General features: G+C 39.4%; 1 long non-coding RNA gene across 3 annotated transcripts; it reads left to right on the top strand.

Annotated features, from left to right (window-relative positions):
* The first annotated feature begins 366 nt into the window (after window positions 1–366).
* Window positions 367–16,105, top strand: LOC128782154 (uncharacterized). Of its 3 annotated transcripts, XR_008428674.1 has the most exons (5): window positions 367–459; window positions 3,635–3,722; window positions 5,710–5,762; window positions 15,417–15,566; window positions 16,003–16,105. It is a non-coding gene; the product is annotated as an uncharacterized LOC128782154 (long non-coding RNA). The 3 variants fall into 3 exon arrangements; XR_008428673.1 differs by having other exon boundaries at window positions 15,417–16,105; XR_008428675.1 differs by lacking the exon at window positions 5,710–5,762 and having other exon boundaries at window positions 15,417–16,105.
* Window positions 16,106–19,161: the final 3,056 nt, after the last annotated feature.

The following is a 19,161-nucleotide window of genomic DNA, read 5'->3' as shown; positions in this document are numbered from 1 at the left end:
AGTGATTGATGCACACTGGCTACACATTCTCTTCATCTACTGGTTAAATGGTTCTTTACTTCCTAGTCAATTAGTCCTCTGGTCTGTCTTTCTTTTTTTTGAAGTGGGTGGGCCTCCCATCTTTAATCTTGGGGCCATGGCCTCCCTGTTCTGGACCCATCCAGAGCCAACCTTCAGCACATCCCCTGAGGTGGCTTACCTTGTGGATACTTTGTCCTCCAGCCTTGTTTGCTTTACCCTAGACCTAGGATATCTGGATAATAAGTAACAGTTTTATCTTATCTCAAGTTCCTATTAGATAGCTTAACCCACAGTCCAATTTCCCAGAATCCAGAAGGCATGTTCTGTTGTGGGGGTGGGCTTCAGTGGTGCAGATTTGCTTCTTTTCACATTTTGCTGCAGTGGGAAAAATCAGTGATCTCAACAGTGTATGAGGTATTTTTCATCTTTAAGTATGAGGTATGTATGTATAAGGTATTTTTCATCTTTAAATCTCTTACAATAGTGTCCCCTATAGTATGCAGGAAACCATTGCATTGTCTTCATTTATATTCTTTAGAGACCTTGGGCTGAGACTTACAATATCTGAATTGTCTCAGCGAGAATACTATGTAGCATCTAGTACCCTTGAAAAAAGTGCATCTAAACCTAGGGAAGACACCTAAGAGTCTGGTTATCCACTCAGATGTAATAATTTATTTATTTCTGATTCACTGATGAAAAGACTAGTAAATACTGTCCAAATCAGTATTTTTTATCAATAAGAATATAATAATTCCATGGCCTTCATTAAGAGAGGATGCAAAAAAAACCACTGCACCGTTAAGGTAAATACGAGATTTTTATACTAGATAGTGGTGCCTATTATAATGTAAACATGCAACAGAGTTCATCACAAAGTCTGCACAATGAATTATATAACTATATTTATTTGTATAATTATTTACTGTGAAATACCAACACATCATTTCTTATACTGTGAGATCATGGCCATGTCCTATTGTGATGTGCAAACATGTAATCATAAAAAATAGTCTCTCACCAAAATATTTACAATCCAATTTACCTGTTTAGTTAAATATTTCTGATTTTTTCTATTTCAGTGAGATGTTTTACTGTCCCCTTTAAACAATTGTAATTATATGATGAATTGCTGTGAATAATGAATTATGTAACTCAGTCAAACTGAAAATTAGCTAAGGATTCTGAAATACTACTGCTTCTTTTTGGGCATGAAGTGTTGAAAGAGGTATGTTTTATCCTATTTTGTTTGAAAAGACAAAAGTTCCAATATTTCCAATAGGGTCATGCATGCAATTATTAAAGTCAAAATAAGCATTAATCAAATCTCAGATATACTAATGTGAATCCTTTTAGTTCCTTTGATAGACATTGGACTTTGTCTCAAAGAAATTAATTTAATTTGAGGATATTTCTAGAAAACAGAGGGTTATAAGGTATCAATAGTCTAAGCAGAGGTAGAATTCCATAAAATTTTCTCTATGATTGGAAAAATTTGGAGGACCAAAGTGAGATTATTCTGCATAATGTTAAAACACGGGCATAGTAACAGAGAAAAACAGGAAATGTCTAAGGATTATCTGAAGGACTGACTAAGCCTCATAGATGTTAACTGCTCTGAAGGCATGGGGTAATGTGTGGAAAAAAATTGTGAACTATTGTCTGCCTTTCACATAGTATATGTGGTATAATGTAACAAGTGATCACATAGTATATGTGGTCTAATATAACAAGTGCATTCAGAGAGCCATACTTTCTGATGTAAAAACAGACAAACAAACATGTGACTATGTACTGTATGGTTTTGACAGCATTGTATAAAAATATGCATCTTCCTATCTTATTTATGTCTAAAGACATAATCTGTGAATTTTTATGTTGTTAATAAAGCACTACATTTTTTAATTCCCAGAAAGAAATGTTTCTGTGGAAATGCTCTTCAGAGGAAATTTATTGCATTTAACCACTGCTGCAAATTTTCTCCTCCAATACTATAAATTTACTCTAATTGTTTAATGGTTTATAACTGTAATTATTCTTTTGTACCAACATTAAAGTTTTAAAAGTTTAATTTGGAGGCTGTTCAGAGAAACTAATCTTTTTTACAGCCTCATAAATAGTTCTTTGATGAAATGAACAGAGGCTCAGCATCTGCCGGAGGTGAATACAAATGACAATACATAGTATCTCACTTGCAAAAAGGGGGCAAATGCTTTGATGTCTCAAGTGATCAGCTAATACTAAGTGCAGAAGTAGATAGATAAACATGGTTCACTCAAGGTTTCATCACCATTTACTGTGAAAGACTTCAACTTTCAAGAGTGAAAGTCAGATGATAAGAGAGTCAAAAATTATGTAGAAAAGAAAAAGGTCAATACTCACCCAGAGAGATACTGCACCACATGATAAAAAAGAATGCCAAGTCAGCAGCTGCACTTCAGACATAGCAACTGATTGGAGTTATGGCTAAGAAAAATATATTATATATATATATATATACTATATATATAGTGTATATATATAATATATACTATGTGTATATATATATATATATACACATATATACTAATATATATATAATATATACTAATATATATACTATGTAGTCTGCAAATGTACATGGTTCTGACACCATACCCAGTTTCAGAAAAATAAACAGGATGTTGCAAATAACAAAGTCTAACACCAAAAGTGTAGAGAAAGGCAAAGACAAGAGAAATGCAATTAAATTTGCAAAAATTTTTTTAGGATCTGACCTTGGTTTCCCTGAGCAGGCCTGACCCCCAACTGCTAACTACAGTCTGATGAAGGATGCAACTATTTGGAAGAACTATCACAGAATTATCCTGCTGGCCAAGATTTCTTCCCACCACCTCTTTATATTATTACAAAGTGATGTGGACATGCTTCAGGGCATACAATGCTTTTGTGAAACTCACAGTATTTACAAAGAAGAACTTGCTTTTCTCAAGGAAATATGGAGAATTTTACATAGTTTTAAAAGTTCAGATAGATGATTCCCATTGCATTATACGTACATAAAAGTTCACATAATTCCTAAATGGTCCAGTTGTGTTAAATGTGGAACATGCTTACCACCTCTCAAAAAGCATTCATCACCTAATAATATTCATGGAATACAAGAAAAGGTTAAATCTTAATGTGTTTAGAATTCACTGAAATTAATAATATCAGATACGATTACTGCTATTTTTAATATACCATCAAATTTGAGACACAGTGTATACAAAGAGCCATGAAAACAGGTTTAAAAATTAATAACCCTGTATTTAGTCTGAATGTTAAAAGATCTGAAGTCACCAAAAGTATGTTTTCCTGATGATAGATAGAAACCTCTGTGGATGCTGCTGTCTTCTTTAAAAAACAATGAGAAAAAAATTGGTCTAGGTATAAACATCCTTTTCTTACATTTATTCTGACGGATGAATATTTTAGTCTGGGTAGTCTGTTTAATAACCCAAACCTCTCCTTCTTATTTTTACCTGTGGACATTATGCCCAAATAATCTAATTTCACTGACTCCTAAAACTTCCAAGAAATAATTAGAAATCAAAAAACAGTCTGCTAACAATATGTCCTATTATCTTTTCAGGATGGTTACAATAGATAGGAGAGGGAGAGCCATAACTGGAGAGTCAGATTACATCTTCCTCGACCATCATTCCTAATATGCTGCACAGGTATGTCTACTGTGGTCACAACTATGCAGAAACGACTCTTAAATAATTACCTGAGACTGTTAGATAATAAATCTATTGTGATTCAGAGGTTCCCATGTGAAAAACCAGGAGCCAAAACACCACTTCACTGAAAGACGTCTTTATCGCATATTAAGCTCCAATTATTTCATAATCACTTTGAGCAAATAAAGCATTTCCAGCTCTCAGCTATGGAAGCAAAATGAAGAATGCAGTACTTTTTATTCAGGGTGGCATCCTGTGAGATTTAATAATCCATAGAAGTAACATGTGCACTATTAGACAGAGGTAATTCACAAAAGGAATGAATACCACAGCTTTTGCAAATAAATATTTCCTTTTAAAATCTGGCCTTGACATGTTGATAGTGTCTTTTTGTGTGATGTATTAGAGAGGTAAAAAGATCAAAAAGAAAGAACAAGTGTGGGGAGGAAAAAGGCAGTACTTAGATTAGAAGTATTTTCTGTAAGTACAAAGTATTTTGCATCAATGTATTTTTTTGTTATTTACTATGGGAATAATAGCAGTAAGATAACTGAATAAAAAGGAAAACACAGAAAAAAATCATTTGTTTCCTAAACAAACTAACTAAACAAAAAAAAAATCTATAATTCCTGCTAATCTTAACCCTTAACATGGGAACAACTAAGAGCAGTCACTTACCTATCTGGAGAAGTCTATAATTTGTGGACCCCCTTCTCTCTTCTATATTTTTGAAATTTTTCCTAACAGTGTTAAACTACAGATGGTTCTCTAACCTAATCCCTGCTATCTCATAGCTCAGGGCCTTTCAGTTAAAATACTTGGCTCTTGGCAAGAGCAAGGGTACCCTCAGAAAAAAGGACTGAGCAGAGGGAAGAATGGGAAAAATTGTCTTTACATGATTACTTATTTACTTTCCCTCAGACAGAACAAGGCCTTTTTTTTCACACAGCTGATACCTCTTGTTCACAGAGCAGCTACCATAAAAAGGAATGTAATAATGAAAATCAGAAGAAAATTAATTAAATCTCAAAAATTAAATCTCAAAAATTAAATAAGAACCTGTCATATCCTAGGTAAGTTCATTCTTTGTACATGTCCAATCTGTACAAAACATGTTTCTATCTCAGAAGTAATTTTTGCAACCCTGATAACAATGAACAAACCCTGCCACTCTGCAAAAACAATGCTAATGGCCTAGCAATATATGATTGTATTAAAAGCTGTTCTCAAACCAGAAAAAGACAAGAAGTCTCACAGTTAACTATTTGGAGCCCTAGATCATGCCCCATCTCCAATGTAGAATGAAAATGAAGATAAAATCCTTATTCCCAGGTTGCTGGGTTCCAACTGACAAAATAAACTGAAAACATACACTGTAACATTATAAATGCAAAGGAAGTTTCAACAACAGAATAGCTTAATACTAAAAAAAATATATTTTAAAGATGGAGAAGTAAATGCAAAAGAAGGCACACTTAGGCAGGAGAACAGGAGAGTGGCTTGATTAGTGGGAAACTCATGACAGAGCTCTAACTCAAACTGACAATACATGAGTGGTGAAAGGGAAAGGATTCAAGGGAAGAACTTAGCGTCACTTGAGCCTTAACTTTCCATATACCATCTTGCATGTATGGACAGTATTTCTAAGTCTGGTGGGACAGGTTTAGGACAAAAAGAGTTTCTACCTCTACACTCCAACTGAATTGTACTCCACTGATCATGACCCTCTAAACTCTGACATTCAGACAATTTTTGATCCACCTCAATGTCCATTCATCTAACTCACATTTCCTAAGCTCATCTATGAAGATGTGGAGACAATGCCAAAAGCCTTGCTGAGGTCAAGGTAGGTACCAACCACCCAACCCTCTTTCTTTTTTGACCCATTCTGCCACGCCATAGTGGAAAGCTGTCAGATTGGTTAAGCATGACTTCCCTTTGGTGAATCCATGCTGACTACTCCCAAAAATTTTTTCTTTTACAGGCTAGGGGATGACCTCCAAAATGATCTGTTTCACCACCTTTCCAGCAATGGAGGTGAGGCTGACTGGCCATTCTTTCTCTCGTCCTCTTTCTTGTTAGAGGATGGGATTAACACTGACTTTTCTTCAGTATCTGTATTACTCTCCTGTTCTCCATGATTCATCAAAGATGATGGAGAACGGCTTAGCAACAACCTCTGCCAGCTCCCTATGCACCTGTAGAGTATCCTCTTGGTTCCCATGGCTTGATTTATGGGTATTAAGTCTTCCTAGTCAATCTCTAAATCAACTCTATTACCATGGGAAGTCTTTCTTTTTTCAGCCTTCCTCTCTTACCTTTAAGGTCTGGGATCCCTGAAGACAGACCTCAGCAGCAGAGACTGAGGCAAAGAAAGCATTCAGTAATTCTACCTTCTCTGTGTCTCTGTCATCAGGACACACATCTGATTCAGCAGAGATGCCCATTTTCACTAATTTTCATTTTGTTGCTGATGTACTTGTAGAAGCCCTTCTTCTTGTTCTTGATATCCCTTAGCAGATTCAATGCCAAGTGAGCCTTGATTTTCCTATTGTACCCCTGCATACTCTGGTGATGATCCTGTTCTCCACATGGTCTTTTCCTTTTACCACATCCCAAGTGTCAGAATTCAGCAAGAAAAGTGTCCCATGGTTCTACATTTAGGAACTAAGTTCAAGGAAGAGAACAATTAGCAACAGATTTAGATTCAGTCAGGACATGAGTTTGACTTGTATGAGTTGGACATGCACCAGTTTGTAGGAGTAGATAGCCTGCATCCAAGAGTGCCAAATTATCTGGAAGATGCACTCCCAAAGCCAGTAACAGCTTTGAAGTGCAATGAAGGTGTGGGAAAATGGGAGGAGAGAAAACACTGCACCTATGATCCAAAGTGGGTAAAAGGATATTGTTCAGCTTCACATCTAAGACTAACAAAATCATGGAGTGAGTCCCAAAATCACAAGATCATTTCGGTTGGAAAAGATGATCACTACATGGTCAAGTAGGCCATTACTTTAAGTGCTGTAACCAGTCATTTCTTTGAAACCTCTAGGTATGTTGGCTCCACTGCCTCACTGGGCAGTCCATTCCAATGTTTAACATGTCTTTCTGTGAAAAAATTCCTCCTGATATCCAGTCTGAAACCCCTCTGGCACAGCTTAAAACTGTATGCTCTTAAGAGGCCAACCACCAGCTGGCTACACCCTCCTTTCAGGTTGTTGCAGAGTGTTAAGCTCCCTCCTAAAGCCCCCTTTTCTCCAGACTAGACAATGCCAGCTCCCTCAGCAGCTCCTCATTGGGTTTGTCTTCTAGACGCTTCATCAGCTTCATTGTGATTCTCCAGACACAATCCAGAACCTCAATGTCTTTCTTTAACTGAGGGGCCCAGAACTGGGCGCAGGACTCAAGCAGTGGTCTCACCAGAGCTGAGTACAGAGGAAAAGTCTCTGGCCAAGTGCTTCTGGCCACATTATTGCTTGTACAAAGCCTGGATGCCATTGGCCTTCTTGGCCACCTGGGCACACTCCAGGCTAACATTCAGGTATTGTTGATCAGCACCCCAGGTCCTTTTCTGCAGGGAAACTTTCTAGACACTCTTCCCCAGCTTGTAGCACTTCAAAGGGTTGTTGTGACCCAAGTGCAGAGCCCAGCACTATCCCTCTTTGAACTTCATGTTCTTGATCTTAGCCCATCAGTCTAGCTGCGGCATTGCGTTCTTCTCACCCTGGTCCGGACGGCTGAGGAGCCCAGCTAAAGGTGCTGCCTCTTGGCCAGACCAGGGTTGCCATGTGTCCGGGTGCTCTACCGCTGAGTGCACCAGCGTGGGCTAGCCGCGCTCTGTAACTGACGCTGAGAGGAGATAAAGGGGCAAAGGAATGGCACACCCTATCCTATGTGGCTGGAGAGCTTTTATTACCACGTGTCGCCGCTGCAGTGGAGAGCGGCGTCTGCTCCTAGCACCTGCATGGACAAGATGGTGATGAAACAAAGGAACCATGGGGTTATATAGGGGGCAGGCAGACAGGGGCAGAAGCCCCCCTCGCCCAATGGGGATGGGCAATGGGAGGGTGACATGGACTACAGCAGCCAATGGGAACGCAACAGGGGTGGATACAGGGTTCCGGGACTAATGGGATTGCGGGGATGGGCTGACTGACATGGAAGTTTCAGGAATGAACAGGGGGTGGCTACAAGATTGACATGGGAAGGCTCCAATGGTAAGTGACCCAGAGCGAACCACCACGGGGGAAATGGGGGTACATAGAACCGACTAACTAACATTCATAAAAATCCCTAACTGAACCAACCCGGGATGCAACATCTAGCCTAACTTGTTGAGGGTGCACTTGATCCCCTCATCTAGATCATCAGTGACAATGTTAAACAGGACTGGGCCCAACAGAGATCCCTGGGAAACACCACTGGTGAACAGCCGCCAGCTGGATGCAGCACCTTTCACCACCACTCTCTGGGCCTGGCCATCCAGACAGTTCTTAACCCAGTGAAGATGCGCTTGTCCAAGCCATGGGCTACCAGCTTGTCCAGGACAATGCCATGGGAAATGCTATCAATGGCTTTACTGATGTCCAGATCGACAACATACTCATCCACCAAGGAGGTCACCCTTGTCATCAAAGGGGATCAGGTTGGTCACGTAAGATTTGACTTTCCTGCACCCATGCTGGCTGGGCCTGATGCCTTGGTTGTTCTGCATGTTCCAGATGATGACTCTCAAGATGATCTGCTCAATAAACTTTGTGGGCTCTGAGATCAAACTGACAGGGCTGTAGTTCCCTGCATCCTCCTTTTATCTTCTTGTGGATGGGCATCACACTGGTCAACCTCCAGTCCCCCTGGCCTCCCTGATGATAAGTGATGGAGAGTGGCTTGCTGAGCTCTTCCACCAGCTCCCTCAGTACCCTCAGGTGAATCCCAACCAATCCTATAGACTGGTGAGTGTCTAAGTGGCACAGCAGGCCACTAACTGCTTCCTCCTGAATTGTAGGGGGTCTGTTCTGCTCCCCATTCTGTCTGCCAAGTCAAGATCTGGTTACCCTGAGGATAACTGTTCTTACTGTTAAAGACTGAAGCAAAGAAGGCATTAAGTACCTCATTATCCTCATCCTTGATGGAAATGTTCCCCTCTATGTCCAATAAAAAGGATGGGGATTTTCCTTGGCCATCATTTTCTTGTCAATGTAAGGACTTTTTCCATTCGCCCCCATCTTTTATGTCTCCTCTAAGAGGGTCAGGGCTCCTCTGACTGTTGCTGAACCTCCATCCTCTGCATTTCTCTCAGGGATGGAAGAATCTCCACTGGTTGATTTCTCTCACAGTTCCTGATACTCCTCAGCCTCCCTTTTTCCTTTTTGAGCTCTTCCACCAGGCTGAGCACATCATCCACCTGGCCATGACACACACGGGTATAGTCTCTGCTTCTATCTGGTAGCAATGCCAGACTTGAGCTCTCCCTGGGTTCTGGTGAGCTGAGCAGAGCCAGAGGGGCTGGAGATAAGAAAAGCTGATTGCCCAAGAGGACAGCTGGGCAATGAGGATGTGCTCAGAGAGGTGGTGCTGTTTCCCAGTCTGGGACATAAAGGAAAATGCTCTAAGACCTGGTCTGACCATTTAACTGAGCTTGCCAAAATGGAGACTTTCCCGCTGACCTGAATTGTCATGCAACACTGTTATCTTAATTTAAAAGAACTATTGTAGAAGTGAAATTTATATTTTAAGACTATTTTTTCATATTAAAATGAAAGTCTACTCTTAATTGACTAATCATCATAAAGTTAAAGGTATTTCAAGACTTGCATTCTGTCTTTGCTATTCTGAAATGCCAGCCTGTTTGTAGAGACAGGATCCAGAAACATCCATTAGGCTGTATTTCTATATTAATTTACCCCTCAGATCTCTGCTTAAAATCCCTTCATCCTTTCCTCCAGACCAGAACAATCTTCTCATAAATGTTTTCTCTCCTTTCTCTTTCTGCCTTTAGGACTTGTCTTATCCATCTTCTTCCTCATTTAATACAGACCTATCTCTATCCCTCCAATTTGATCAATAGAGCTGTTTTGAAAGCCTGTTTTATAATACTTCCTCATAGAAGAGTATTTTAGCATATTTACCTAATTTATTAGCCCTCCTTTTATCTCTTCAGAATACCTGTGTTTTCCCAATTTCCAATATGTTAATTTATTTCTTACTCTTACTGACATGTTTTTCGGGTTTTTGAATTTCACTTATTCATCAGATTTGGTGAGTTTGTGCAAAAAATATCTGTAGAAAGACACATTGTACGGTTTCACTTTTTCAGCTTTCTGAAGCTGTAGTAAACCACTTGGATCTTGTAGATAAATGTTGCCTTAAACAAGCTGTTTTCAAACTAAAAGGAAAACCACCATTAAGCAATAGATCCTCTGGAGGCAGGAATTTTTTATGGCAGTCTCTTTATCAAACCTTGAGCCACCACAATGCACACACAAAATTCAAAACATTCATTCAGAAACTTTGTCCAGGCACACCCAAACACACAGACACATACACTCATCCCCCTGCTCTTGCTGCCACCAGACTTCCAGAATCTTTCAGAAAGAAAACTGGGCATGTCCAGAACTCACGACAGAGGTGGTTTTGGGGTATTCAGTGGAAGAATCAGGATTTTATGAAACCCAGGTGTTGATGGGGTCCTTCAACAATGAACCTGATTGCCCTGCTTCAGAGGTTGGTTGCAAGAAGCGCCTTAAATAGATGCACTGCTTCCTCAGATACAGCTTGTGTAGTCTGATAATATCCTAAAGGTACTACAGAGGGAGACAATTTTTAAATACATAACATGCCTTAAAACATTTAAAAAAAGAGGGCAAAAGGGGGTCTTTTTTTTCAGACCACAAACACTGCAGAAAGTATATTCTTTGAGTAGTCCAAAACAGTGTAGTGGTTGGGACCAGATTTTTAAAAGTAAAGCTTTCCATTTTTGTCCTTCCATTTTCCTATAAACACACTGAAATAGAAAATAGAGCCTGAATCTCCTGCTGATAAACTATACTGCTTGCTTAAGCCATACCTGTTGAACACTGCATATGAACGCTTCACTACGTATTCACTGTAGTGAATACGTAACACTGAATACACGTAACACTGTTTTGAGGACACAAGGAAGAACATTGATAAATGTATTTGTATGTTGAGAAAATAAGCAGCTTGATTGTCTTGAAGGAATTGCAGGTGTCCAAAATGTGGATTGAAACATAAGATGAGGATTTAACCTATGTCAGTCTCCTCATCCCTCTTCTTTTAATGAAGGTACTGTGCACTAGCACATCAATAACACAATGGATCAGTGGCTTCTGAAAGCCAGCAGGGTGGATAACTATCCTGCCGAAGATCAGGCCTAGTGTTCTTGCACTATTTGCCACACTGGGTTAGTTTTTCTGTTAGTGCTATTTTCACTGAAGTAAGGGAATATTATCCAAATATAAGTGCTTGCAAGTCTGAAATCAGTGCGACTTTCAACTCCTCCACTTGTCCTTTTGTTCTTACTCATGGTAGGATACATAGAACATTGTGTGATCTTTCATAACATATGCTCTGAAACAGCAAGGCAGTTTATATGTGGCAGGAAGTCCTCCTCGCCTTGTGGCATTTCAGAGTGCTGTGATGAGCAAAAAAGAGGCTACTTTTCCTTTTTCTATTCCTGAAACTGAATTGCACACTTCTGATAGCAACGGAGCCCCAGAAATTAAAGAAACAACTTTGCTTCTTCCTCTGGATTTAACCCTCCCTTCTACTCCACAAATTTGATATGCATTAACAGACTTTCTGGTACATGTGGATACAGAGAAACACACCTAGCAATTTTGGTGAGTGCAATCTGTGCATAACATGCAATGCTTATTGTTGGTATTTTGGAATGCAGCTCTTGAAAAACATCTAAATTTGGGCCAGTTTAGAATATAAAAAAACACATTACATTATTGTTAAATTCCAACAGATAACGTCTAATTCTGGGCCATCTTTCTTTCTTAATTCTCTGGAGAGGGTTCTGCATTTCTCTGTTTCTGTTTGTCCCCTTGCAGGGGAAGAAAGTGATGGCTTTGATAGTTTAGAGGTCTAAGGTGTCCCAAAGTCTCTTTTACTTGTAGAGGTGAAAGAAAGGTTGAGTATTCCCTGATACACCACAGAATGCAAGCACTTAGGCATAAATCAATATGACTTTGGATATTCTAACACTTGCAAAGTTGTCCTTGGTCTTGCAGAGCTGAGTATTGGTGGTACAGCTGAAAGAAATTTGTCTTCTACTCTTAACAAGGCCAAATGGGAAATGCCTGGTCACTGCCTTTAGACAACAAGGGGCATAGTGTTTTCTTACTAGGACTGGAGGAGAGAGAAGACCAACATCTGTGTACAGTCAGTATTTGGGTTGGGCTCAGGCTTTGTAAATTAAAGAGACAGAACAGTGCAGATGTCTACACCTTCAGGAAGAGGTCTGCAAGAGAGGTTGCTTATCCTGGGGGGACAGATTTATCAAACTTAGTCATCAGTACTGTGCGTCTTTTCCACAACCTTAATAGTCATAAATGATATATAATGAAGTTGTAAGAATGGAAGGTCACTGAGTACTTTTTCGAAGTCTCATGTTTCTATACTTGTGTTTCTGGCTAAAATTAATTGTACAGGAATTGGGTTTAATATTTGAGTAATTAATCCACTTTTTTATGAAGTCAGGCAGGTGCCACATAGTTAAGACTCTATAATTGCAAAATTTTAAAGAAAGGCACAGAATTTTAAAGCAGGCATTTCTGCACAGAATATGTGAGACTGAAAGGCTGTCAATCTATATGCACTTCCTATTCAAGCTTCATTGAAAGGGTTGTAGCTTCACCTCAAGTGAAGTAGCATCATTTTTGTGTTGTTTTTTTTTTTTTTCCTGATGGCAATACAGTAGAAAGAAAGTTTCTGCTCCCTGTCAGACTTAATATAGTTTGAGGCTTTGGAAGATCCATTTGGGATAAGTCTTCTCCAGAAAAGATTAAAGCTTTTCCAAATATGGGGAAGTTCGATACATAATTTAATTGCTCTGCGTATCAGTTTCAATACCGGTTTCTTTTCTTCCAAACTTTCCTTAATATTATATCTTCTGCAGTGTCTGAAGGTAACCACAGATTAGTAGACAGCCAAGCTGGGAAGCTGAGATAGGGATTTTTTTCCATATTTCCTCATTTAAATAAGTGCATATATGGTGTGATCTCACTACGTATTCCTGCTTCACTGACCTGTTCTCTGTTGCATCCTGGGATTGGGTTTTAGGGTTTCTTATTTGTGTTAGCTAGCCGAGTCTTGTGTATCCTCCTGCTTCCCCCGTGTTGTTCCCCGCACCGCGGTGTCTGGCCCCATGCTGCCTGCCGTTGGGCTTTCCCTTCTGCCACTCCTGTGACCACTCCCCCGTCCAGCCCCAGGAACCCCGTGTCTGCCGCCCCATCCCCACAATCCCACTCAGGCCGAGGCTCAGTGTCCGCCCCTGTGGTGTCCTGGTTGGTTGCCGTCTTACATCATCACCGCGGCACCCACACGGATTGGGCGGGGGGGTGTCTGCCCTCCCTATCATATCCCCTATATCATCCCGCTCCTTCCCAGGTCCCAGCGCCATTTCCCCCACGTGGTGAGGGAAGTGCGGGTTGCTACCCCCCACCGCAGCTCTTAGCGACAATAAAGCCTTCCCGCCTTCCTCGTGGGTGATCTGGACATTCCTTCCCTCTTTGCCTCGGACCTTTGCGTGGGCGACAGAACCCAGCAGACCCTGACCGGTGTGCCAGCAGCAGCGGCACACGGGAGAGAAGCAGCAGACCCAGGTGTCCGAAGGGCACTGGAGCTGCTCCGAACCCGGGAGAAAGAGTGCGACGCCACAGTTCTGTTTCTTATCCTTATTTTTGGTTCTCTAGTTTAAATTAAATAGCAATACCGCAAGTCGATGTGTGCAAGGGAAGAGAACTCTCTAAGGGTTCTCATATAGCAGCACTTTGTCTGTTGAATCTGCAGAGATTTTGTTATCTTTCCGGCTTTGGTGAAATTTCCCCCAAGTTTCCAAGGATTTCCAAGACACAATGTGACTTTCAGCCAATGTCTTTCTTTTCCTAGAAAGGATCGGGATTCATGTGCTTCTCTCATTCTGCAATTTCCTTCTGTCTTTTTCTCTGGCTCTTATTTATTCTTTTTTTTATTTTATTTTATTATCAAGTAATTTAAAACAGCTAAGACTTGAAAATCCTTGAAACATTGATAATTATCTCATCAATGAGGCAGAACCAGTAGTCTAAAGTGAAATTTTCAATGTAATTAATTTAATCCTACATTTATTTTTGTTGAAAGGAGTCAAAACATACATTCAGCAATGGAATCACCACTAAACTTTGGAAACTATGGAAACTTTTATTTATAGTTTCCTTAAAGGCATTTTTCTGATTTTTTTCCTTTTTCTAATTAACCATAACTACTAGTGTAGTCCCCTTTCTCTTAATAGATTTGCTATAAATAAAATTAACAGGGAAAAAAAAGTGTTCCCTTCTCAGAAAAATCTTTTGAAATGTTAACAATCATATATGAATGTAAACTATGTCATTCCAGTAGGCCTGCAAATTCCAGTGAGACTCAGACCTTAAGTAAGAGCAAAGTTTCTAAGTGCTTAGTTCTGTTAATAAGAGTTTAAGTGCACAGAGTTCAATACAACCAGGAGATGAAAATATTATGGGTACCACCTGACCAAGGAACAGCAGAGGATGAAAATTTTAGGTCCTAAGGGAGGGTGCTTAGGAATAGTGTGTAACCCTCTGTTACATTAGTCAGGCATTTTGTTTTATTCCAGTTGTAGCTTGGTGCATCTATGCAGTGGAATTAAATCAACACATGAAAAACAGAGTACAGCTCTGCTGTATTCTTGGAATATAGTATAAAAATATGAGAGCACATACGCTACATCAAATAGCAAGTACAGTTATTTAAGTCTTATTTATTACCTAAAAGTCACAAAGTCTGCAACTATTCTAGGTGCTCTAACAACACAACCTTCAACAAAGACAAAAAGAGACAGGGAAGCACCCCTCACCCATTCTGAAGTCATAGTTCATATTACTGCAGCATGAAGTTTCTACCACAACAGAGAGTACATATTGTTGAAGAAACATTTATGGAATTTCAGAACCTAAATGACCTACTAGGCAACCAGTATTTCTTTCAGATTGTGCCAAATAGATCTATTGATTACAATTTAAATAAGGTTTAAATATCTGCAATTTAGTGGAAAATGGTTTTATAGTTGTCAAAGTGAGCTCTTTCAACAACCATAAAAAAAGTTATGATCTAATGTCAGCAATGATGTCATTCATTTCATAACAATATATCCTTATGCAGACAGTGATAATTACTGTGCTTAATTTTTTTTAATCTTCCTGAGGGTTTAAAAATAGCTTGTAACTTTTCCAATATATTTAAGTGATACAAAACCCCCTAACTGAAGTGCTACCACACATAAGGAAACATTTTTCTGCAAGATTTTTGGGAAATTATTTGTTCTTTTTTTCTTTGATTTGAATGCTGTTGTGCATAGGAAACATGTTACCAGACTGAACTTAGTGTATCAGTCTGAATGCACACAGCAAATTAAGTCTTCTTCCTTTTTTTTTTTTTTTTTTTAAGCAAAATGTTTCACAAGAGTACAGTTCCTTGCTTTCTGGAGCTGTATTTCCAGAACACAGAAAGAGCAATGGAGATGAGCATACTGAATAACAGATAACAATATTATTGCACTTGGAAAAGTATTTGAGTCCAAGAGTAAGATTGGCAAAGGTAAGCTCGTGGAGTTTTGCTGGCTTACAGGTATGAAAATAGGATACTAGATGTATTGACTCCCCATTTTTTAAACTAAATTTGTTTATTTAGTAGTTTCTCATGGAAACTGTTACTTATAAACCAAATGGAAGTATTCATACTTTGCATCCTTCATTAAGACTTAAAACAATTCAGAAATGCACATTTCACAATGTTGCCCCTTTTCTTTCTCTATTAGTGAAAGAATGTATGGAAAAATACTGTGAATTCACAAACTTGCAGTGGAGATGGTGTTCAGTTTCCTTAGGAAAGTGATTTAATTTCCTATTTTCCATGGTCTATCATATCTTTTAGAAGGATGACAGATTCAGTTGTGTCATAGTGGCACAGTTTTTGTTGGGGTTTTTTTGTTTGGTCGGTTGGTTGGTTCATTTATTTTGTTTTTTTTTCCCAGACTTCTAGAGCCAAGTTTTGGATTAAAACTAGATTTCAGTAAGAATGATGAAATGTTAACTTCCCTGTCCTTCCAATAGATGTAATAAAGTGATACAAAATAATATGCTGCAGTTTGGTTTTTCCTCCTTCGTCATAAAAAAACACTGAAAGGGAAATTTCTACTAAAATGTTTAAATGTTTGATGAGTACTTTTCACACAGCTCTACTTATCATTGGTTTTAGGAGGAGTTGATTTTTTATATAAATGAGTTATTGCTTTGATCTGCTGATCTGGCATAACAGAGGATTCTACATTCATTCTTCTGTTCAATAGGAATGGTCTCACATTTATCATGAATATATGATTAAATCTAACCTTTCATCTATTTAGCAAAAGTTGTGATTCTGGGTAAAACTTACTGAGAATGAAATACAACACTGAGCAAAAGATAATCAAGAGAAAACAATATTCAGTTAAATGTGATCTCTTTTTTAATGTTAATGCTTATGAATTTCTCATTGTTGTGTTTCTTCTTTTTGTCCTCCTTTTCCACACCCTGTGCATGTTTCACACAGTGTTAAAGATTCCTCTATAACTTTAGGCACAATTCATTTAAAAAAATCAATAATAGCAGAGAAATTAACCTATGTGAAGAAATTTGAAATGTGCTTATTCAACAAAATATTCACAAGGTGAAGATAAAGTCACTGTTCTTCAGTGCAGGAACTTCAGGCAAAATAAAAAAATAATCGCATTAAAAAAAAAATACAAGCACATGCTCCATGATCCTTTTGTAACAGCAGCCATTATGAGAAATTCAGCACAAATAAAATGTGATCAGGCCTGAAAAGAGATAGTTACTGGCTGTTAGCGTCATGTGTTCAGTGCAACAAAGTGTATTTTCAGCAAGTTAGGATTTCTATTTATGCAAATCATCTGATCACTCCTGATTAATATAGCTACATAAACACACTAATTAAAAATAAACTTAGTTTGAAAAACTCTTTAATTGACAAAAATAGGTTGAGAAATGACAGCTAGGACATTTTTCCCTGTAGGTCAATAATTTGGATGCTTTGCCTCAATGTAAGGAAGTTACAATGCTTTACATCAGCTGAGGACCTTGACTGCAGTGTTAAGTGGGAGTAGAACCATACTTCCCAAAATCCAAGCCCTTAGGGAAAAACAATCTCTGGTAAAAATAATTCAGATGTGTAAGAGGTTTAAAAATATATCTAAATTAGTTTTCTGTTATGGTACCAGAGTTTTATGTCTGAAGGACCTCATAAACAAGGCAAATGCTTACAACTAAGTTGCATTGTCTTGGCATGAAACAACTAGATTGTCACCTCTTCAAGCTACTTAAATTTGCTTGAAATATTTTCCTGGCTCAGGCCAATTTTAACTGGTATCCTTCTGTGTAATTTCTTGGGCAGTGCTATCTCCCAGGATAAACCTCACAAATAGATCATGTACTGTGTGACTTGAATTAAATCCCCTGTAAAAAGATTCAATTTTTCTGAGGATTTCTTGCTTTTTCCTTTGCCAAACTGCTTAAAATTCCCCTTTATACATTTTACCTTTGTAATTATTTTGGCCGTCTCTTCTCTGTAATACTTAAAAGGCAATTATCTTATCCAACTGTGCTTGTCAGCATACATGTGCACGCATGCGCATGAGTCTCTATCTGCTTGTAGCCACTCTAAGACAGGCAAATCCCCCAGAGAGAACGAAGACTGGAGCTCAACACAGAAGTACAAAACAAAAATCCATTTGCTTTAAACTACAGACAACCCCTTGCTGTTGCAGAGGCAGGGAGGTGCAGCAGATGTACCTAGCAGGCTGTGATCATTAAGTTCCATAAGCACTGAAACTCTGTTATGACAGCTGTAAACAGAAGAAACCAGCAGCATCTTTCCATCTCATACCACATTCCTGTAAAGAACAGATGTGCTTCCTCATCCCTACTTACTGTGACCAGTCCAGATTTCCCATGAAGGTATCCTGGGAAATGGATTATGTTTGGTCTCACAGGTCTAAGGATTACTTTTATCATAGATGTCTTTAAAATGTTTGTAGAATGAACAGTCCATACATAAAATATGCAATCATTTTAGTTTACATTTGCTTTTTAGACAAATAGGAATAATTTCACTTAATTTCTAGTCTCTGTCTTGAAATGGGCTCTGACACCCAGCAGCGGCAGTGCATTATTTTTCTCAGCCCTGGTCAGTTCCCAAGTGCCTGGCTTGGACGCCTTGGCTTCTCGTCGGGGCTGGCGCTTGCCACGATTTCTGGGTGCTTCTGCTGCTGCGCTCGAGGGTGGGCTGGCTGCGCTTTGCCATTGGTGCAAGAGAGGAAACAAAGAGGCAGGGAAAATATCCAAATCCGTCCGCCTGGTGGCTGGATGCTTTATTGGCCACGAGAGCCACGATGTAGAAGCCGCAGCCCGCTCCCAACCTTGTGTGGATGAAAGGGGCCCCAGGACCAGGGGGAGAGCGGGATGATATAGGGGTGGGACAAGGAGGATGGGGAGTCCTCCCGCCCAATGAATACAGATGTCATGGTGATGACATGTACCCCAGCGACGAATGGGAACACAGCAGGGGTGGACACAGGGCATCGGGGCAAGTGGGACCGTGGGAACGGGGTGACGGGCACGGAATCCTCAGGAGATGGCAGGGAGTGATTACAAGAGCGACAGGGGGAAGCTCCAGTGGCAGACAGCCTGGAGCTAACCACCGTTGGGGTGGGGGGGGGGGGGGAACACAAGGGTACACAGAACCGGCAAACTAACAAAGATCATAACCCTTAATCTGAACCCAGACCCGGGATGCAACACCCAGCCTCTTGGTTTGTCAAGGGATTTTAGAAATCCTTTGAAAAATCTGAGTCACCATTACAGCAGTGCAACCTCAAGGAACATTTTCAATTCAAGGTACTGTCTCAGATACTCTGATCTTTTTAATGCAAAATACACATATACTAGAATAAAAAATTTCCTTTTGTGGAGAACAAAGTAATAAAGAGGTTGCTACATATTTACCTCTTCAATCCCTTTCTAAATGGCACAGAAGAGGCAACCACTATGAGTGTGGATACTTAGAGAAACACTGTATATTTAGTTATCTTCTAAGCACACATAGAGCGTTCTTCACATTCAGAGACTGAATGAAT

This window comes from Vidua chalybeata, chromosome Z, assembly GCF_026979565.1.
Source record: "Vidua chalybeata isolate OUT-0048 chromosome Z, bVidCha1 merged haplotype, whole genome shotgun sequence".
Classification (NCBI taxonomy): Eukaryota; Metazoa; Chordata; class Aves; order Passeriformes; family Viduidae; genus Vidua; species Vidua chalybeata.
This window is presented reverse-complemented; position numbering and strand designations above follow the sequence as displayed.